Source organism: Hibiscus syriacus, unplaced genomic scaffold, assembly GCF_006381635.1.
Source record: "Hibiscus syriacus cultivar Baekdansim isolate YM2019G1 unplaced genomic scaffold, ASM638163v2 tig00111834_pilon, whole genome shotgun sequence".
In the NCBI taxonomy this organism is placed as follows: Eukaryota; Viridiplantae; Streptophyta; class Magnoliopsida; order Malvales; family Malvaceae; genus Hibiscus; species Hibiscus syriacus.
Genome location: NW_024063192.1, coordinates 51,535 through 75,934, shown reverse-complemented (window position 1 = coordinate 75,934; position 24,400 = coordinate 51,535). Strand labels below are relative to the sequence as shown.

Below are 24,400 nucleotides of genomic sequence, written 5' to 3'. Positions count from 1 at the left end.
ATTCTCGTCGAGCTTCAGCTCCCATCCCTTAAGACAATAGTGTATGACAGCATGATAAATTACATATCATTGGCTGATTTAAGAGATGTTATTAAGGGATGGAGCTCTCATTTGGCTAAATTCTTGGATGCGATCAATTATTGGACTCGTTCTGGAAACAAGAAGCCAAAGAAGCTCAATATTACAGTTATTAGAGACGAGACCGCGCCACAACAAACGAGCGGAGCCAGAGGAGATTGTGGTCCTCTCGTATGCTTGGCGTTGGAGCGTTTGACGACGGGAAGCATCAAGTATCTACCTCCCACCGATAGAGATAAAGCTGCAGTAGGCTTGTGGTTTCGGCATTATATGGCTAAATCGATATATACGAGACGCTGCCTACCTGCATCCGCGTTATAAAAATGTCCATAAACAATTGGTAAGTTTATATACTTATAAATGAAAATGTTTGGTTAAGTAATTAGAATTCAATAATTTGCGTAGAAAGTGTTGTTTGAACAAATGTTTGGTTTCTGCAGGTTAATCTCAGAAGTGAACTGCGTGAAAATGATGTCGAGCTGCAAAAGTTGATTCAATAGTTTAATTGATTGTTTTTTGATTGTTTAATTGATTTGTAAAAGTTGATTCAATTTTGATTGTTTAATTGATTTGTAAAAGATGATTTGTAAAAGTTGATTTGTGTAATTGATGCGAACATAATTCTTATTTGTGCTTGTTTAATTGATTGAAATGTAATGGTTGATTTTGTTGATTTCAATCTGCATTATGTTGAAGGCAAAAATGACTATCGCAATGCGAAATGAAAATCGCAATGCGAAATGAAAATCGCAACGAGAGAATCGCAATGCGAAATGAAAATCGCAATGCGGAAATGAAAATCGCAATGCGTTTATAATTTCGCATTGCGATTATCTCGTTGCGATTTTCATTTCGCATTGCGATTTCATTTCGCATTGCGATTCTTTCGTTGCGATTTTCATTTCGCATTGCGATTTTCATTTCGCATTGCGATTTTCATTTCGTATTGCGATTTTAATTTCGCATTGCGATTTCATTTCGCATTGCGATTCTCTCGTTGCGATTTCATTTCGCATTGCGATTTTCATTTCGCATTGCGATTCTCTCGTTGCGATTTTCATTTCGCATTGCGATTTTCATTTCGCATTGCGATTCTCTCGTTGCGATTTTCATTTCCGCATTGCGATTTTCATGTTGGGATTTTCATTTCGCGTTGCGATTGTATTTTCCGTGTTGCGATAGTCAAATGCATGCCTAATAGTGATAACAACTGAATAACAAGAGTTGGTTAAGTCAAAATGGTTGGCCTGAGTCATTAATTCAACTGAAAATGTTAAAAGTTCACACATAAAATCCACATAATACAACGTTGCATATGAGCTTTTGATGGCAACGTTTACATAATACACATAAAATGTTAAATGTTAAAACGTTTACATAATACAACTGAATAACAACGTTTACATAATACAAAGTTCACACCATATGAGCTTTGGATTTTGATGAGGATCCATATTTTGGTAGAGGAAAAGATGATTTTGATGGCACTGGTGATCCACATGTCAACCTTGTATGACCACTTTCCTTGCACCGACTACATGTCGATCTCTTCTTCTCTTCACCCTTAGACGGTATACGATCGTGACTTTTTGGTCGGCCAGGTAGCCTTCTGTCCATGGCTGGTGGCAAAACTGTTTGTAAGTCATCTGGTATGTCCCACTCAGAAGGATGTGGAATAGGGTAGACAATCTCGGCATAAGTCTGTCGATAAACTTCTGTAGTGTAGCAATCCATAGCGTATGCGCTTGAATCATCTTGGTTTAAATGAAGAGCAACTTTTATAACATGGCCACACGGATAACCAGATGTTTGCCATTTCATACAACTACACGTCTTTGCATTTAGATCGACTAGCCCATTTAAGTTATTATCCAGTACTTGAAACAAAGTGTTTGAACATGGTTCAACTCTCCATGACGTTGACTTCACAACACGTTTCGTTATCTTTTTTTCAGTCCATGGTGTAACACGATGTTCCAATGTTCCTGTAAATTTAAATAAACAATACTTAGTAAAATATATAAATATGATAAGTTACGAATTCAAAGAAATAATACCTGCATGGTTTCTTTTCTTGTAGTACCACTGTTGAATAGAGGCTCGAAAAAACTCCATTAACATAGTAATGGGTAATTTCCGGGAATGACGACTTAGAGCGTTGATTGATTCTGCACTATTAGACGTCATGAAACCATATCTTGCTCCAAGTTGATGTACTCTTGACCATCTTTCAAACCCGACATCTTCTAGTGTTTGAGCACACTGAGGCAAAACACGTCTTAAACAATTTATATGTTTATTGAAATCCACTTCCCGATAAGCTTTTACAGCCTTCCAGTATGTCCATTTGTGCTTTTTTATACCAGCAGACCTTGATTTTAGATTTCTATACAAATGAACACCACAAAGTCCATGAAAAGCATCTGGGAAACACCTTCTAACAGCGTTGTCAATTGAGTTTGCCCTATCGGATATGATTGTCAGATTGCTAATAGGACCTATGCAATCCCTAAGATGCCCCATAAACCATGTCCATGAATCAGAGGTTTCAGATTTGCCAACCCCGTAAGCTATTGGCAATATCCCATTGTTAGCATCCATGGCTACTGCTAATAGTTTACTCCAAGGTATCGACCTTTCAAATGTGCTCCGTCAACTATAATAACTGGGCGCATGCAAGTAATAAACGAACGAATCTACAAAATAATATACACAAGAAATATAATCATTTAAATGTGAAATGCATGTAACTAACAAAAATGAGTCAACAAAATTATATTGATTTACTAACGTAGCACCAATGGCGATAAACAGCAACTCAAAGCGTCCATCTCTATCTGTTTTGATATGAGTTACCGACCCAGGATTTTTCAGCTTTAAATTGTGACAATAAGCCGGCAGTTGGGCAAACGATGCTTCTGGCGACCCCCTCAACAATTCCAAGGCATAACATTTGGCTCTCCAAGCTTGAGAATATGATATACTAATCTTGAACCGAGCATTCATGTCAGTCATAATTTCATGTCCCCGATATACCCTGCCATTCAAAAACATTAACTCAGCCAGAAAACCACCCAACACCTTTTTGTTTGCCTGTCTATGGTGAGGAAAAACTTGGGTTCTTGAACATGTATGTTTATCAATAAAAGTCCTAACTTGAAACATTTTGCAATCTTTTATTCTCTTTGCAATCATACGCCACGTACAGTTTTTGTCAATCATACACCTTGTTTCGAAACGATCTTTGCTTGATTTGTTAACTTTTAGTTGATAGCCATCTTCCACACATTTCGTATATAAAGCTATCTTCAAGTCTTCCTTTGTATCAAAACAATCATCTTTCTTGATACGAATAACTTTTGTGTAACAATCAACTGCTTTCTTTATCAACTCTTCTTCCGGTATCTGAAGTAATTCTGGCATATTCCAGTTATACGCCCGTGGCATTTTCTTTTCTTCGGGGACTTTTTCTTCTCTTTTCTTCTTCAGGATTATATGAATTACAGAATGGATGTTCAACATGTTCATTCACAGTCGTAACTTCCTCCTCATTATCATCAACATTACATTCTTCGGCAACGGCTGTTTCATCATCAAAATTCGGGTATTGACCAATATCAATATCATTACACGCATGGTCTGTTTCTTCTTCTGAAACATCATCAAAATCCGTGTATTGACCAATATCAAAGTCCGGATATTGACCAAGACCAAATTTCGAATACTGACTAGTAATCACAATTTTTTCTGTTGGCTCATCATCGTCTAACTGGTCAATACGAAAACCGGAATTTGGTGCTGAAAGTTGATTGGGATTTGGATTAGAGAAAGGTTGTGGGTTTTGAGAAAAACTTAGTTGATTACTACCCGCTACTGACCCAACAATACTACTTCTAGGTTCAACAACATACAATGTAACATCATCTTGTGAAACACTAATGTAAGCAATGAATCGTTCAACATCTTCATTGTCGGTTAACAAATAAACTTTACCATTTCTCTGATAAGATAGCCTAAATCCACTTAGGGGCTCTAAATTCAATTTATTTGAAACACGTAGCATTAGAGTTTCATAAGTTAACTTTTGTAAAGACAATTTTAGTTGAAGATTTATGGGTAAAGGCATATATTGTAAAACACCATTAACATTATCCCATGACCCTCCAAAACACAAATCTATCCAAACATGATCAACATTAGATGATTTCATGGTTGTAACTAAACAAACGAGATGCGAAACTAAGACCTGTTGCCGGATGGGGAAGGATGTCGTTGGATATAGGAACGGATGTCGCCGGAGAGAGTGATAGATGGAGATGGAATGAGTTGCGATTTAGGGATTTAGTTTATGATTTCAGTGTTATATACCCAAAATTTCAGTGTTGTGATTTACAGATTCTCGTTGCGATTTACGGATTATCGTTGCGATTTACAGATTCTCGTTGCGATTTACGGATTATCGTTGCGATTTACGGATACGCGTTGCGATTTACGGATTATCGTTGCGATTTACGGATACGCGTTGCGATTTACGGATACGCATTGCGATTTACGGATACGCGTTGCGATTTACGGATACACGTTGCGGTTTACGGATACGCGTTGCGATTTACGGATACGCGTTGCGATATACGGATACGCATTGCGATTTACCCATACGCGTTGCGATTTACGGATACACGTTGCGATTTACGGATACGCGTTGCGATTTATGTGTTCGCGTTGCGATTTTCATATTCGCGTTGCGATTATGGAAAATCGCAATGCGAATTTGTACTATCGCATCGCGATTTTCAAGAATCGCGTTGCGATTCTGGAAACTGATTTGCGATTCTGGGGATCGCGTTGCGATTTTTATTTCGCGTTGCGATTTTGTTGGTCATTTTGGCAAATCCAAAAAAAGTTGGTTAAAATCGTATATTATAACTTTTTTTTGGTCACTGAGGCGATTTTCTCTATTAGTAATTAATTAGCTGGAATTGTGATTGATTGACTAAGCGTATAAGTGAACAATAAATTAATGGCAAAAAGGTATCTCTGACCCCCAATTTTTTTTTAAAAAAAAATAATATGATCGTTATTCTTTTTTCGATCAATATGACCTTCCAACTATGAAAATAAAAATTTAATATTAATATTTAACTAGCGTTTTTTGTTATTGACCAACAATTCTTTTAATTCTTGTTGTTATAAATTAGGTAAATTACATCATTCATCACTCGATTATTTTTCTATTCTATTTTGGTCACTAAACTCTAAAAGTTTTTGATCCTAAAAATCCTAGAGATTTCAGTGTATAAGGTTACAGTTAACCCATTTTATTTTAAACACAAACCCCACCTCCACCCTTTCCCCTCCCTTCCTCTCTGGTTTGTTCATCATTTAAGCAAGGTTTAACCATGGCAGAAAGAAAATGAATTCTTATCCCCCCCCCCACCTCCCCCCCTTCCCCTCCCTCCCTTTCAGTCGTCGGAAAATTCCAAGATTACTATCATGGTGGAGAATATTTTAGTTTCTCACGAGCGCCACCATTCTCTTCCCAAAACAACTGGCCTCACTGTTCAAATATCTTGAAACTTTGCTCCTGTACCGGACCAACCGGTCAAGCATAGGTTCCATGTGACCGAAACAATCCCGGAATGTATAAAAGGAGTCTACGTTCGAAACGGAGCCAACCTGCTTCACGAACCCGTCGCAGGTCATCATTTCTTCGATGGGATGGTGTAATACTCCAAAATTTTAGCAAGTGATCGGAAAGATAAATTTTAAAAGTTTGGCAACCAAAGTATAAATTTAGAAACGTTTAGGGATTTAAAGTGTATTTTTTTATAAAAGTTATAGTTTGATCCTGTAAATGAATAATTCTCCTTAAAAGAAGTATTTTCATGTCGCCCATATTTTTTATCCGGGATTTGTATAAAAGACTATTAAAATATAAAGTTTAGTATAATATTCGGATAATCGGATCGAATTGGAATTTTACAAAAATTTGAAGGAATGTAGTTTTAGATTAGAAAAATTATACTGATAATTTTAATCAGTGGAATGTGACTTGGAATAGTGCAATTTAGGGATTAAATTGAATTTTTAGGAAATTGGAAGGGAAAAAAGGAAATTGATAAATAAGATTTTTATATTATTTAAGATTATTAAATTGGAGATAAAAAGGATGGCATGTAAGTAAATTTTGAGATTCATTAATGGTAATCTTGACTTTTGAACCAAAATGAAACTTTAATTCATTTTTAATTGGTTTTAAGGTGCAAATTAGAAGATATTTTGAATGAATTCTCTTGAAATTTCTCTTCTTCTCCAGAAGTTGATCGAGACCTCCATAAAATTTTTCTTTTCGTTTTCAAGCCATTTTAGTAGGTTTTTGGACTAAGACATGAAATAGAAAAATAATATACATGAAATTCTCTACAAGTTGATATAAAAATTTCATCGATTCATGCTAAAAGTGTTGAATGGGTATTTATGGGGGTTGAAAGAGAAGTCAAATTCCAATGATTTAAGGTTGGACTATGATGCTAGGAGTTTTAGGGAGTTATAATCAAGCATGAAAATAGATTGGAAACAATTAGGGGACTTATTTGAAATTTTCAGTCATAAGGGAATATTACTGGAAAAATTTTATAAAAATATTCTATGGATTAGATTGAGTATTAGAATGATCTTTGTTGAGTTAATCGATTGACGGAATCGGCCAAGAGGGGGTGAATTGGCAATTAAAAATTTCGTGGAAGCTTTTGCAGAAAATTGAAAGTAATTGCACAGTGATTTACAGTGGTTCGACTTTCTCAAACAAAGTCTACGTCACTACCTTAGCTATCCACACTAAGGATTTTCCAATAAATTCACTAATTTGTTCTTTCTTTTGAGGCCAAAGAGATAACCTTACAAAATCCCTCAAGAGTATACCCCAACTCTTGAGAACACTCTTTTTCCCAAAGAGAAGATTACAAATTTGCAAACTTACAAGAAAACCTCACAAGGTAAGATGTTTGCACAATTCTAGAACAAAGAAAAGAACACTCAAAGATAAATACAATTGAGTACAAAAGTGTTCTTGAAAGCAAATGAATATTGGATGAAAAATAGGCTTGAAATGCTCAAACTTGAGGTTTGATGCTTTCTCTTTGATTCTCTATGATTTCTTGTTGATCAAGGGCTTCAGAACTTGTTTAAATACACCTTGAATCACTTCTGAACGTTGGGGATGATTAGTGAAGAGCATATAGCCGTTTAAGTGTGAAAGCAATTAATTTTTCTAGGTGGAGCATCTCATGCATCGATGCAGGATGGAGGATGCATCGGTGCATTAGTGTAAAATTCAAATATTTTGACCGTTGGAACACTTGATGCATCGGTGCACCAAGTGTGCATCGATGCATGAAATGCATTCGATGTTTGAAAAATAGCATGGTGCATCGATGCATGGCTTGTGCATCGATGCATCAAATGCATTCGATGTTTTGAAAATATTCAGAGTGCATCGATGCATGGAGAGTGCATCGGTGCATGGAATGCATTCGATGTTCAATTAATTCATCGATGCATGGACTGATGCATCGGTGCATTCCTTTGAATAATTGATTTAAGGCTTGTTTTTGGTTCAAAATACTTTGTGAAAATTGTTTCAAAAATAGTTTAAGTACAAATCACAATTTTACACATTTAGTAAGGATTAAAATTGATCTTGAAAAACTTGGAGTAATAATTTGATATTCGGTTAATTGAATCGAATATAAATTTGTAAAATCATTTGTAAAATCTTAAAATTCATTTAACTTAATTTGTTATATCGAAATATCAAAAATGTTTTCAACAATCTCCCCCTTTTTGATATAACAAAACATTTAAGTAATTTTAAGATTTGTTTAAGAAATTATTTTTGAAATCGATTTTGAAAAACTTACTCCCCCTTACTATAGCACATCTTAAATTTTCTCCCCCTTTTTGTTAAATCAAAAAGACTCTATAAAAACGTTTTAAACAAGAATTTTGAAAACATTAGCTAATTGATTTATTAATAATAGGCTGCTAAGATCACAATCAAAAGAGATATTAGCCATTAGTTTTCATAAACAATATTCATAATAAAAAGTGAAATGGCATAATTGGTCATAAATTTCTAATGATGCAAAAATTAATAAACAGAAAAGTCAAACCAAATATATATATATATATAAGTTCAATCATTCAAACATCCAAATATCCAAACAAACATAAACATCCAACAACTAATCAAGTTCAAAGTATCAATCAAACCACAAAAATCAAATCCAAGTTTTAAGAACAAGAAAGCATGGCAAGTAAGTCTACTCCATCGGAGGATCGAGATGAGGATGTTGAGGAACGGGAGGACGGTTTTGGTGAGATCGACTAGAGGATGTCCTAGGGCGTTTAGGATTAGTCATGGTAAGGAAAATCGGAAAAGGAATATCACCTGCAATTTTAAAACACATGTATGCACAACAATTAATCCCAAAACTCAAATGAGTCCTCAATAATTCAAGGTTCTCTAACAAAGTCTTAATGGGCAAAGTTTTGAAAACTATTTAAAATTAATATCATAATACGCATAGTTTTCATGAAAACAACACAATTGAATCAGTAATTTTCGTTTTTTTTTAATTCGAAATTTCAAAAACAATTTTGAAAAATTATGCGTTTTTGATGAAATTCATTGTAGAAACTAGTTTAGAATCATCATATAACCAATGCCCGATAATTATTTTAAACTAGAACTAATCTAAACTAGTCCTAAGTTCAAAAATTAATAAAATAGAGTTTTTGTAAAAAAAATACCTTGAAAAATTTGGATTGAGGAGAATGTGGAGATGTTTTGTGCGATTTAATGATTGTAGCAGGTTTGTAGGATATAAAACTTGAAGAATCCGATGTTTTCCCGAAGATTTTGAGCAAATTGGAGATTTAGGATGAGAGGGTGACGAACGGCCGGTTTTGAGTTTTTGAAGGGAGTTGAGAAAATGAAGAAGAACCAGGGTTTTTGACTTAAAACCCGACGGATGCATCGGTGCATGGCCTCATGCATCGATGCATATTCAAGGTATGCATCGGTGCATCATGGTGATGCATCGATACACATTCAAAGGGATGCATCGATGCATTGTTAAATGCATCGGTGCATAAAGCACAAAAATGTCAAAAATCCGTTTTAAACACTTAAAATGCTAAATAATTTGGCTCTAATGGTATTGGCAACTCATATATCACAAATTAATTATGTTTAATCAATCAAATTAATCTTCAAACTTTATTTGAACATAAAATTAATTTTAACAGAGAATCACTAACTCCCCCTAACTAATAGCAAGAATACAATCAAAAATTATTATTATAAGCATTTTTCAATATTATTTAAAAGTGCTAAAATATTTTAAACACTAAGTGAAGATAGGTCAGTTAAACCTAATTCTCTCCTAAGTGTCCAAAATCTTTCTTTATCTAAGGGTTTTGTAAAAATATCCACTAATTGGTGCAAAGTATCAACAAATTCTAGAACTACATCTTCCTTAGTGACATGGTCCCTAATGAAGTGATGTCTTATTTCAATATGCTTAGTTCTAGAGTGTTGGATGAGATTTTTAGTGAGACAAATAACACTAGTATTGTCACACTTGATAGGAATGGTACCTACTTCAATTCCATAATCAAAAAGTTATTGTTTCATCAATAAAACTTGTGCACAACAACTACCAGCTAAAATGTATTCCGCTTCAGTGGTAGATAATGCAACACAATTTTGTTTCTTTGAAAACCAAGAAATCAGCATATTTCCAAGGAATTGGCAAGTACCAGAGGTGCTTTTTCCTATCTAATTTGCATCCTCCATAATCCGCATCAGAGAAGGCATGCAAGCTAAAACTAGAGTCTCTAGGATACCAAAGACCTATACTAGGAGAGTCCTTAAGGTATCTAAAGATCCTCTTAACGGCTAGTAAATGTGATTCTTTAGGACATGATTGAAACCTAGCACACAAGCAAACACTAAACATAATATACGGTCTACTTGCGGTTAGATAAAGCAATGAGCCAATCATGGATCTATATAATTTAACATCCACACATTTACCTCCTTCATCTAAGTCAAGCTTTGTAGAAGAGCTCATTGGAGTGGCATAAGGCTTCCCATTTTCCAATCCAAATTTCTTGAGCATATCTTTGACATACTTAGCTTGATTAATGAAGATGTCATCTTTCCTTTGCTTGATTTGGAGTCCCAAGAAATATGAGAGCTCCCCCCATCATGCTCATCTCGAACTCACTTTGCATTAGCTTAGAAAATTCTTGGCAAAGAACATCATTAGTAGAACAAAATATTATATCATCAACATAAATTTGAACTACTAATAAATCTTTACCTTTTCTCTTTAAAAACAATGTAGTGTCAACCTTTCCTTTTGAAAAACCTTTTTCAATTAAAAAATTTGACAATCTTTCATACCAAGCTCTAGGAGCTTGTTTTAAACCATAAAGAGCTTTTGTCAATTTTAAAACATGATCCGGAAAATTTGAATATTCAAAACCTGGAGGTTGTTCCACGTACACTTCTTCCTTTATAAAACCATTTAAAAATGCACTTTTAACATCCATTTGATATAATTTAAATTCATTGAAACATGCAAATGCTAATAACATTCTAATTGCTTCCATCCTAGCTACGGGAGCGTATGTTTCATCATAGTCTATGCCTTCTTCTTGAGTATAGCCTTGAGCAACAAGTCTAGCCTTGTTCCTCACTATATTACCACTTTCATCAAGTTTATTTCTAAAAACCCATCTAGTACCTACAGTAGATTTATTACTAGGCCTTTCAACTAATGTCTATACTTTACTTCTCTCAAATTGATTTAATTCTTCTTGCATAGCCATAATCCAATGTTCATCTTTTAATGCTTCTTTGATGTTCTTAGGCTCTATGCATGAAATAAATGCAACATAATTACATATATTTCTAAGAGAAGATCGAGTAGTTACCCCTTTTGATGGATCACCTATAATTTCACCATCCTTGACATAGTTGTACTCTCTTGGAAAAGATACTTCCCTTTCTTCAATGGTTGGATTCTCGAGGGGATCATGAGTTTCCTCATCCTTTGTTTCTTCCTTTGATGATGATTCTCCAACATCATGTCTAACGTCATTTGTTTGTACAATACATACATCATCATTAACATAAGAATCCTTCATCGGAAGGAGATTATCATCGAAAACAACATGTATAGACTCTTCTACAACTAAAGTTCTTTTATTAAATACACGATAAGTTTTAGAATTTAAGGAATAACCCAGAAAAATTCCTTCATCACTTTTAGCATCAAATTTGCCAAGGTTTTCTTTACCATTATTTAAAACAAAACATTTACATCCAAAAGGATGAAAATAGCTAATGTTAGGCTTTTTATTTTTGAGAATTTCATATGGAGTTTTCTTTAAAATTGGCCTAATCATTATTCGATTTATAATATAACAAGTAGTTCTTGTGGCTTCCGCCCAAAAATATTTTGGCAAATTATTTTCACAAAGCATGGTTCTAGCCATTTCTTCTAAAGTTCGATTTTTCCTCTCAACAACTCCATTTTGTTGAGGGGTTCTAGGTGCTGAAAAAATGTGGCTAATACCATTAGAATTACAAAACTCAATAAATCCAAGATTTTCAAATTCAGTTCCATGATCACTTCTAACACTAGTGATAGAGTAACCTTTTTCATTTTGGATTATTTTTGAAAATGTGATGAAATTTTCTAATGCTTCATCTTCAGTACTTAAGAATAGAACCCAAGTGTATCTAGAATAGTCATCTACCAAGACAAATGCATATTGTTTTCCTCCCAAGCTAGTAGTTCTAGTTGGCCCAAAAAGATCTAAATGGATCAATTGTAATACTCTACTAGTTGATACATCATTAATAGATTTAAGAGAAACTCGTTTTTGTTTTCCTTTAGCACAAGCATCACATATTTTATCATTATCAAATTTAAGCTTAGGCAACCCTCTTACTAAGTCTCCTTGAATTAACCGTTGCAAAACACTCATACTAGCATGTCCTAGTCTCCTATGTCATAACCAACTATCATGCTCATCCTTAGCAACTAGGCATAAATTAGTCATATCAATAGAATCTAAATGCACCATGTAAATGTTCCCTATTCTATGACCAATAAGCATAATCCGATTAGATGCAATATCAATGACTTTACAACCATTAATTTCAAATAAGACATTGAATCCTTTATCGCATAATTGACTAATACTCAATAGATTATGCTTTAATCCATTCACATATAAAACATTCTTAATTTGTATGGAAGAGGTATTACCTATTGTACCAATACCTTCAATGTGACCTTTTGAATTGTCTCCAAAAATCACTTCTCCTCCATTTTTGGCGTTAAGCTCAATGAACCGGCTTTTGTCTCCGGTCATATGTCTTGAGCATCCACTATCAAGGTACCATGAATTTGAATTTGTTTCCCGTGCCTTGTAGCAATGCTCATTTCCCTACAAACATAGATTAACTTTTGATTTTTGGTACCCAAATTCTTTTGGGTCCATATTCATTAGTTTCCAAAATCCTAGTCCCCTTAGGTATCCATTTTTGTAGGATATCTTTATCTTTAGTAGTAATGAGTTCTTTAGGAACCCACATACTTCTAATGATTTTTCCATTTAAAGTTCTTTGGGGACCTCTATGATTGTAGCTTCTAAAACTTTTTCTAACAAAGTTGGATTTTGAATTTTCTCCTTTTTCAAAATGTTTTGTACCAACTTTATCAAAAGAAGTTTTAAGATCATCAATTTTCTTTTGATGATCATCATTGACCTTTGAAAGTAAATTTTGCAAATCTAAATTTTCTTTTCAAATTCTTCTAGTTTGATCTGCAAATCTTTAATTTTACTTTCAAGATCATTGTTGGTTTGGATATGAGTTTGTTTTCATTTTTCAATTTTGAAACATCATTTTTATATTTTAAAAACAATTTCTCATAATCCGAAGCCAACCCATTGTACTCCTCAAATAACTCATCATAAGATAAATCATCAAATCGGATGAGTTAGAGGTTACCTTAGAATCCTCCCCGGATGCCATCAAGCACAAGTTTGCTACTTCTTGTTCCTCTTCATCGGAACTTTCTTCATCGCTCCATGTAGCCACATGAGCCTTGTGCTTATTCTTTGATTGACCCTTTTTCTTCAATTATGGGCAATCATATTTGACATGCCCCGGCTTTTTGCATTCATAGCAAATGATTGGGTCCTTCTCTTTTGGTTCATTTTTGAGGCCTTCGTTTCGTTTGAATTTTCTTCCTCGGTAAGGTCTCATCATTTTTCTGAACCGTTTGGCAAATAATGCCATTTCCTCGTCATCATCATCATTATTAGAATCACTCTCATCTTTTTTGGATTTGAGAGCAACTCCAATATTTTTCTTCTTCTCCTTTGGTGTCTCTTCAACTTTATCAAGGTCCACCTCATCTTCAAGCATCATCTCATGAGTGAGGAGTGAACCGATAAGTTCTTCAAGAGTTAAGGATGATAGGTCCTTAGACTCGATGATTGCCGTCTTCTTTGATTGCTATGATTTTGGGAGGGAGTAGACTAACTTCCTCACAAGCTTTTCATTTGAGATGATCTCTCCATACGATTTAAGACCATTGACAATCGTTGAAAATCTATCCGTCATAACTTTGATGTCTTCATTTGGTTTCATCCTGAAATTTTCATAGCTATGCGTTAGAATACTAATTTTTGATTTCTTTACCTCATTTGTACCTTCATGTGTGACTTGAAGCTTGTCCCATATTTCTTTGGCGGTTGTACACGATGAAACTCTTCCGTATTCATCTGGTCCAAGAGCACAAAAAATAATATGGATGGCTTTGGAGTTGAGCTGGAACATTCTTGTGTCTCCTTCACTCCACAACCTTGGATGAGTGAGAGGCTTGATGTATCATTATTCTACGGCATTCCATGCTCCCATGTCACTTGCTTGAATGAAGTACATCATTCTATTATTCCAATAGGCATAATTAGCCCCATTGAAGAAAGGAGGCTTGTTGACGGGCATCGAATCGAGACCGGAGTCGTAATTTGAAGTGGAGACCATTGATGACTTTGTAATCGATGTAACTCTTCCCGAATCGACTCAAGAGGCGATTAAACCTTCAAATGAGTGAGGCTCTGATGCCAATTGTTGAGTTAATCGATTGACGAAATCGGCCAAGAAGGGGTGAATTGGCAATTAAAAATTTAGTGGAAGCTTTTGCAGAAAATTGAAAGTAATTGCACAGTGATTTATAGTGGTTCGACTTTCTCAAACAAAGTCTACGTCCACTACCTTAGCTATCCACACTAAGGATTTTCCAACAAATTCACTAATTTGTTCTTTCTTTTGAGGCCAAAGAGATAACCTTACAAAATCCCTCAAGAGTATACCCCAACTCTTGAGAACACTCTTTTTCCCAAAGAGAAGATTACAAATTTGCAAACTTACAAGAAAATCTCACAAGGTAAGATGTTTGCACAATTCTAGAACAAAGAAAAGAACACTCAAAGATAAATACAATTGAGTACAAAAGTGTTCTTGAAAGCAAATGAATATTGGATGAAAAATAGGCTTGAAATGCTCAAACTTGAGGTTTGATGCTTTCTCTTTGATTCTCTATGATTTCTTGTTGATCAAGGGCTTCAGAACTTGTTTAAATACACCTTGAATCACTTCTGAACGTTGGGGATGATTAGTGAAGATCATATAGCCGTTTAAGTGTGAAAGCAATTAATTTTTCTAGGTGGAGCGTCTCATGCATCGATGCATGATGGAGGATGCATCGGTGCATCAGTGTAAAATTCAAATATTTTGACCGTTGGAACACTTGATGCATCGGTGCACCAAGTGTGCATCGATGCATGAAATGCATTCGATGTTTGAAAAATAGCATGGTGCATCGATGCATGGCTTGTGCATCGATGCATCAAATGCATTCGATGTTTTGAAAATATTCAGAGTGCATCGATGCATGGAGAGTGCATCGGTGCATGGAATGCATTCGATGTTCAATTAATTCATCGATGCATGGACTGATGCATCGGTGCATTCCTTTGAATAATTGATTTAAGGCTTGTTTTTGGTTCAAAATACTTTGTGAAAATTGTTTCAAAAATAGTTTAAGTACAAATCACAATTTTACACATTTAGTAAGGATTAAAATTGATCTTGAAAAACTTGGAGTAATAATTTGATATTTGGTTAATTGAATCGAATATAAATTTGTAAAATCATTTGTAAAATCTTAAAATTCATTTAACTTAATTTGTTATATCGAAATATCAAAAATGTTTTCAACAATCTTGGATGCTTGGATTTGTGTTTTGGATTAAATTGAAGCTTTGTTGGGTTGTTAGGGACCTTGTTGCAAGACTTGGGAATTTGAAAGATTAATAGGTAATTGCTGGAAATTGTGTACTATGCTGGAAATTTTACTTAGAATGATAGAATATTGATTTTGGATCAACGTGGAAGGTTTGAATAAGGTTGAGGATTAAGTTGAAAGATGTGGTAAAGTTAGTGGTGAAATTTGTAAAAGTGTTGTTGAGTTAATCGAATGACGAAATTGGCCAAGAGGGGGGTGAATTGGCAATAAAAATTTTGTGGAAGCTTTTGCAGAAAATTGAAAATAATTGCACAGCGATTTACAGTGGTTCGACTTTCTCAAACAAAGTCTACGTCCACTACCTTAGCTATCCACACTAAGGATTTTCCAACAAATTCACTAATTTGTTCTTTCTTTTGAGGCCAAAGAGATAACCTTACAATTCCCTCAAGAGTATACCCCAACTCTTGAGAACACTCTTTTCTCAAAGAGAAGATTACAAATTTGCAAACTTACAAGAAAACCTCACAAGGTAAGATGTTTGCACAATTCTAGAACAAAGAAAAGAACACTCAAAGATGAATACAATTGAGCACAAAAAGTGTTCTTGAAAGCAAAATGAATATTGAATGAAAATGGGCTTTGAAATGCTCAAACTTGAGGTTTGATGCTTTCTCTTTGATTCTCTCTTGATTCTAGTTGCTTGATATTTCTTGTTGTTGATCAATGGCTTCTAAGCTTGCTTAAATACACCTTGGATCACTTCTGAACGTTGGGGATAATTAGAGAAGATATTATAGTCGTTTTAGTGTGAAAACATTTAATAAAACAGCTTGGAGCGCGGGGGGAATCGGTTCCCTCTCATAGGGAATCGGTTCCCTAAGTGTAAAATTCAAATATTTCAACCGTTGAACAGGGGGAATCAGTACCCCCTTGGGGGGAATCGGTTTCCTCCGAGCATTCTGGAAATCTCGGAGCCAAACCATTCAGGGGGGAATCGGTTCCTCCTATGGGGGGGAATCGGTTCCCTCTGAGCAATCTGGAATTTTTGGCTTTGAATTGGTTCGAAATACTTTGTAAAATTATTTTGAAATTGTTTTATGATTAAAACTTAATTTTACACTTAAGTAAGGATTAAAAATGATTTTTGAAATATTTGGAGTAATGTTTTGATATTCGAATAGTTATATCGAATATACTTAGAAAATCATTTGGAAAAATCTTAAAATCCATTTAACTTAATTTGTTATATCGAAATATTAAAATGTTTCAACAAGTGTATTGTTAATGTCCTAGTTTGGAAATATTAAGTGAATGGTGGAAAATGATGATTAATATTGAAATTGAGTGGTACGTCAAAGGACTAAGTTTGACAATTTTGAAAATGTTGGGATGATTTTAAAAAAAGGTTGAATGGTGACTAAGTGTGAATTGTTAAAAAACTTTGGTGATTTATTTTGATAAATGATAATCTAAGGGATTTGAAAGGACTTTTTTATGGGAGTTATTGATGAAGGAAAATTAGTATCAATTATGTGTTGATAGCAATTTTTATAATTTTATTCGAATCCGAGTTATTATATTAACTAGAGTACTAATTTATATTTAAAATTTGTTGGTGTCAGAATAATCGACGTCCGTGTAAATCGTGATCGTTCTTAAGCTCAAAGCGAGTTAAAATAAAATGATAAAATTCGACAGTTAAACGATAGTAGCAAATAAAGTTAGTGAGGTAACAGGTGAGTGCAACTTACTCGGTTTATATATATACTTATATAAGCTATGAGGACGACTTGCGATGAGTCAACATCGAGGTTTCCTAATGAAAACATTTTTTCCATTATTTTATAAAAAAAACTTTTATCTTAATTTGCTTAATGGTTTTATATGGTCTTGAGTGTAGATTTAGTATTAGGTGATTTTCGATGCGTATGATGATAATTTTTTAAAGAAATGGTATCTGATGATTTTTTTATATAAGTTACTTGATGTGATATTTATGAAAAATGTTTAATAAATTGAATTGTATGAATACTTATAAGTAAAAAATTATAAGATTAAAATGAGACCCATTTTATGAAAGTGAGAGTCAGTGGTATAATTGACATGCCAAAAGGTTGAGTGAATAAGTTAAGACTACGAGTTGCACCAGTATAGATTACTCATACGAGACTGTGTGCCTTAGTGGTGCTGAGGTGGAGTGATCTGGTGCAATTTACGAGATATTACATGTGTTAGATGATATAGCATCAGTTGTTCATATGAGATTCGAGTATCTTAGTGATACACGGGATGGAGTAACTTAGTGCATTCTACGAGTAATAGTTTCGACTGCATATTAGACCCTCACTCGTATGACTCGCATACCATAGATTCTCATGATAATATAATGAGCAATGAACTAATCAGAAAAGGGTAAAGACAATTAACGATGATTTGATCTAAAATGGTAAAGTACATATTTGAAATGATATGTTTTGAAAAGAAAGTAACATATTTGAAATGGCACAGTAAGTTTCGATTGACTAATTTTTATTCTGAAAAGTTTTGGTTTTGATATTGAATCGACAATTTAAGTACATTTTGTCAATATATGAAAATGATTTTATTACTTGCATCTGAATATGTATATGTTTTAAATTTAATAATGTTTTCATACGATAATATATGTTTTATACATTAAATATTTTTACTTATATTACTTGGTTGCATCCCTAAGTGGAAATTTAATGTGTGAGTGTTTCACACGTAGATACAAGTGAGCGAGCAAAGTAGGGAGGATGTCGGTATCATTTTTGAGGAATCAGTTCTGCCACCAGAATCAATAAGGACAACATGTTTGTTAACTATTTGTTAGTGACATGTATATTAAAAAAATTATAGTTGCTCTGGTTCGAATCTGTTTAAGATGTTTTTTTTGTTTAAGTTATGAAAGTTTAGTTTTAAAAAAGACATTATTAACTATGAATAATAGTTTATTAAATCATAATTATTTACGATCGAAACGTTTTTCAAATCAAGCAGTTTTCTAGCAGTTTTGATTTATGATATCTTACAATACATAACTGCCTAATTGCTATCTGAATTGGATTTAATTTTTGACATTTAAATATTAAATTATGATTTTACGCGATTATTAGTTTTTTTTAAAAAAAAGAAAGAAATGCATTTTTGAAATTTTAAAGAATCAACTTTTTGTTGGTTTTCAATTAACAAATGTTTTATAAGATTGATGTGACATATCTAACTCGTATACGGAGACGTATACGGGAAAGAGGTGTTACAGTTGGGATGGTTCATGCGGTTCAGATCAAAAATGGTTCGGCTAGCTATGCTTGTTGGTTCACTGAGACCAACCGTTTCGTTCAAGAACGAGCTTTGGTGCGTCCGGTTTTCCCCAAGGCCATTAGTGAACTCCATGGCCACTCCGGCATAGCTAGACTGTTGCTTTTCTCTGCTCGTAGCTTATTGATCTTGTTGACCCGAGCCATGGCACCGGAGTTGCAAACGCTGGACTTGTTTACTTCAATGGTCATCTCCTTGCCATGTCTGAAGATGATTTGCCTTACCATGTCCATGTCACTATATCCGGGGACTAGGAAACCGTTGGCTGATATGATTTTGATGGTAAAGTTTAAATCTACAATGATTGCTCACCCTAACCAGCAAGTGGTGTTCAAATTGCCTGAAATGATTCATGGTGGCTCACCGGTTGTTTATGACAAGAACAAGATGTCGAGGTTTGGGATATTGGCGAAGAATGCCACTGATGCTTCGGGGATCAAGTGGATTGAATCACCCGATTGCTTTTCTTTTCATCTTTGGAATACTTGGGAAGAGCCATAAACTGATGAAGCTCAAATTTTGTTCACGTGTATTTATATTTACACATAAGGCAAAAATGATGATGAATAAAAAGATGAACTTTTCTATGAAAAGTTCAAACCCCATTTGATTCAAAATTTTAATGTAACTAATTTAATTAATATTATTTTAATCATATATTAATATAATAATAAATGCCACATCATACATAAATAATAATAAAATAAGTTATGGTGATTAAAATAGGAGTAACTCAAAGTTGAGTGATTAAATTGAAAACTTTCAAACTTTAGTGAGCAAAATAGAAGAGAAAAGATAGTTGAATGATACATTGTGTAATTTATCCAATTTCTAACTTTATTAAACCGTTGAGCCGGGCTAGTTAACGTGCCACGTCAGTCGAAAGTAACGGATCTATTGGTCAAAGACGGAAAACGTTGCTTAAATGGTCATATTTTTTTTTCAGAGTTGATGGCCACATTGATCTAAGAAAAGGAGGGTCATATTGGCTTTTTTGAAAGTTCGGGGACCTTGGGTGCTTTTTTGCCAAATTTCTGTTCTTTTTTACCCAGTCATGATGCTGATTGATTCGGTTGAATCTAATTTCTAATTTGAAGATAGTGGAAGCTTCAAATCTTTTTTCTTCCTCCCAAAGGCAACACTACAACCAGAGTCCCAGCCGCGTTTCCTTTCCTGTCTTCAAGCAATCGCTGCTTTCGAAGGTAAATTCATACTCCGTTCACTCTCTTTTTATTTGATTTTAATTTTTACGGCATAATAATAGAAATCCCAACTTGGGTATTGGAAATCTCTAGTTTTCTAGCGTATTTAACCGTGGTCTTTGTCACCTTGCATACGAGATTGTTGAACTAGCTTGCATGCTTTTAGATAGTTATCTTTCAGCTCATGAATGATTCATAATTGACTCAACTGAGTTAATAGTATTCATCGATAGAAGAACAATCTGTTTTGGGTGGTTTCTGGACATATTTAACTATTAGTCCAGATCTGTGACTGATCTGGTGGTCTCAAATATAAACCTATATAAATTATGTAGGTGGAAATAAAGGATTGTACCGGCTAGCTATTCGAATACGGTTCTAAATTAACTTGAATGATATTTGTTCATTATAAAGTCATGCTTGAGTAGCTGCAGCTATCAAGCTATCTGAATTCGAGCATTTTAATTGATTCCCAATTTGAGTAACTCCCAAGCCTAATCGAGCTTTTATTTATAATTTATATTTAAAATTCAGAACCCTAAAACTTTTCCTTCTAGTTTCATCTCACCCACTCCTCTCCTTTCTCTTCATCCCAAAATTTGCAGAGGGCCAAAATATGTGGTAGCTTCACCTGATTCCAAGTTTTAGATGAAAACCCAAATAATGAGAAGTCAAACAAAATGAATATATTCCAAACTTATTTTTTCTATATTCGCTTGAGGAATTAGTTATTGGAGAAACGAGACGAACAACTTCACCTATCATCCATGCTAGTTTAATGGAATCTGATCTGATCACCTTGGGCATTTAGTCTTTTTTCCAATAGGTATTTAGCAATACAAGTTATTGACTTGTGTATGTCTGTTAGTTTCTTAGGTTTCATATTTGTTTTTTTCCTCTTTCTTTCAGGTAATATGTTTTGTAATTTTAGTTCCATTATTCGAGTGGAATTGAGATTTCAAGTTGTTCTTAGCGTCGAGTAAGAAAATTGAGCTTAATCAATTCATTTTTGAATTGTTCGATTTTATTCAAGTCAAGCTTTTGCTCAGATTATGATACTCAATCGAGCTTGAGCCAAGTTTCGAGTTATGCATTTTGGGTCGAGCTCTGCTCGATCTTCACATTGTTCAGCCTTAGGTGCAATGCTGAGCATTTTGTTTGTCTGGGAATGCAAACCCGGCCATCATCTAAACATATGGTAAAGCTTGCAGAATTACAATTATATTATAGTAAAGCAGTGTCATGAATTTATAATGTATCTTTTTCTAATATATCATTGATGCCACATGAATAATTAATCCATGTTGGTTTGGATTACTTACACATGAGATATAAATATGTCATGCATTTCATCTATTAGTGTTCAAAAGGGAGTGAAACTGAATCAGTCAGCTACATTCGTTACAAGTTTTGCCTATCAATGTTTTAAGTAAAATGTAAATTATTGATGATATTTACGCTAAGCTATTTGAGGGGGAAAAAGAAGAGAATAAATTGCTGCCAGAGAACAAATGGATTGTCTTGTGCCAAATGTTGATGCATTATTGTTAAGTTTATGTTTTGATTATTAGGTAGGCATGACTTCTGTAATTGTTTCGTTTTCTTCCTAGTTAAAAAAAAGAATAAAAAAATTTGGAAGTGTAATTTCTTTTTTGTGGAAGTTTAAGGGTAAGTGTTTGATAATTTACTTTAATAAAGGCTAACAATTTTGATATTCAACAAGCATATATCGGTGGAACAGCAATAAAAAATGTTTCTGTTACATGAAAGGTAAACTCTTGTTGTTATTTAGGAACTTGTTAAAAAATTTAACTGCACCTTCATCGGGTTTTGATTTTAACTTTTTTTTTTATCTTTGTATTCACAAACCCTTGAATGCTCTGGAAAATGTGTGGCAGATGGGGAAGCTGGCAGTTGACAAACATGTTCAGTACATCTTATCTGTTGAAAAGGTATGTTTAAATTAACTGAACTTTTGTTTTTGATTTACGATTTTAAAATAATTTATTACTTCGGCGTTGTTCATTGTTAGAAAAAGGATAGTTTTGAATCAGTGGTGATGGACCATCTTAGAATGAATGGGGCATATTGGGGACTAACAACCTTAGATCTTCTGGGGAAGCTTGATTCTGTTAATGCAGACGAAGTTATTTCATGGATCATGAAATGCCAACATGAATCTGGTATCCTAAAGCTTATTTTTTGTATTGGTTAATTATTGTTCATAGTTAATTAGATGGTAAATCATAATTGGAAAGGAGGTTGATGATACTTTCTTGTACGGTACAGGTGGTTTTTCTGGCAATATTGGGCATGACCCACATATTTTGTATACTCTTAGTGCTGTGCAAGTGCTTTCCCTTTTCAACAAGCTAGATGTTCTCGGCATTGATAAGGTTGCTACTTGTATCCTATAATATAATTTTCTTTGATTAATTACTTGCTCTTCATTGAGGAGTTTTAGTTATTCTGTTGTAATTATCCATTTTTGGAGTTGTTTTGATGAAGTTATCGACATCGATAAAGTTGCAACTTCTTATATCATATATTTTTATGAAATTATCTGCTCTTCAATGGAGAGTTATATTATTGTGTTATGGTATCCATTTTCAAGAATTGTTTTAAAATATTTGCATGACTTTGATTTATGTCGTTCCTAGTTTTGTTGCCTGGTCGGAGTTAGCCGTGTAAGTGTAAATTGTCTTCAGGCATTTCTTATTATCTTAAATCTGTAAGTTAGATATTATCGGGCTGCAAAACGAAGATGGATCATTTTCAGGTGACATATGGGGTGAGGTGGATACACGGTATATGTTCTTCCTGGATTGTATATTTCTATCTGTCAATTTTATTTCTGATATTTTATTTTTAATGTAAACCCTCTTGTACAATATTGATTTTCTTGGTTCAGGTTCTCTTATATTGCCATCTGTTGCCTTTCAATATTACGTTGTCTGGATAAAATTAATGTCGAGAAGGCTGTTAGCTATATTCTGAGTTGCAAAAACCTGGACGGTGGCTTTGGATGCACACCTGGTGGCGAGTCTCATGCAGGGCAAAGTATGTTAATCTCATTGTCCATTTCGACGTTTTAGGTTCTTTTACCAATGAGCATAAAATTAAAGCACTCTTAATAAGAATGACAATCTTTGTCGGAAAATGTGTTGACTTTCATCGTGCATAATGACTGTAGTTTTCTGTTGTGGGTGCTCTTGCTATAATGGGATCTCTACATCATGTTGATAAGGACCTTCTCGGCTGGTGGTTATGCGAGCGACAAGTCAAATCCGGAGGTCTTAACGGCCGTCCCGAGAAACTCCCTGATGTGGGTATTTCGTTGAAGTTTAAACAGATTCTTCGTCTCGTAATAATTCTTTTCGCCTCCTCACCTATATGTTGTCGAATCCTCTTATAGGTTTGCTACTCGTGGTGGGTTCTTTCTAGCTTGATCATGATTGACAGGGTTCACTGGATAGACAAGGAAAAGCTGGTGAAGTTCATCTTGGACTCCCAGGATCTGGAAAATGGTGGAATTTCAGATAGGCCCGATGATGCTGTCGATGTCTTCCATACATATTTCGGAGTTGCTGGTATCCAATGTCGTTCTGCTCATCGTTTTGCGTTTATTTATTTTACGAATTCAGCATTCGCAGTCCGGTTTACGATGCATGCTATCGTTGTAGGACTTTCACTTCTAGAGTATCCTGGATTGAAAGCCATTGATCCGGCTTACGCATTACCCGTCGACGTCGTAAATAGAATATTCTTCAGCAGGTAATCGATGTTTCCTTTCTTCCTCTGCAAATTCGAAAATCTTTGATTCCTCTGCATTTTTCATCTTCGGTGCAAACTTACGGATTGTTGAATACAACTATTTTTTCTCTTCTTAATCACAAACATCTTATTAGTCCCTTTCTATAGCGTTAATCTACGGTTTTATTTGGCTTAATTTTCAATTCAACCCCCGAACTCTACCTGTTTTCCCCTTTTGTACTTCCAACTCTTTTTAGGTACCCTTTATTACTTCAATTATCATTCAAATCATTATAAATTTTAACACACTGATATAGTTGTGTTGTATTTTGTTTTTTTAGGTACCCTTTATTACTTCAATTATCATTCAAATCATTATAAATTTGAAAACTTGAATTACATTACTCACTTCCCATTTTATTTATATTTGTATTAAGTGTGACAATTTTATAAAAATATCATTTTCTTTTTCATTTATGTAAATAGAGTCTTGTGCCTTTATGTTTTTGCTGACGTGACAGTGTTTTGATGATATGTCTGGACATGTATCAGCTGTTAATTCTTTTTAATTAAAAAAAACTAACGGACGATACGTGTCTTGATATGTAATCGTACGTGTCGGTT

The 24,400-nt window shown here is 34.2% G+C and overlaps 2 pseudogenes; both read left to right on the top strand.

Moving 5' to 3' along the window:
• The first annotated feature begins 18,692 nt into the window (after positions 1–18,692).
• On the top strand, positions 18,693–19,322 carry LOC120171528 (annotated as a pseudogene).
• A 600-nt stretch (positions 19,323–19,922) lies between these two features.
• On the top strand, positions 19,923–24,172 carry LOC120171494 (annotated as a pseudogene).
• Positions 24,173–24,400: the final 228 nt, after the last annotated feature.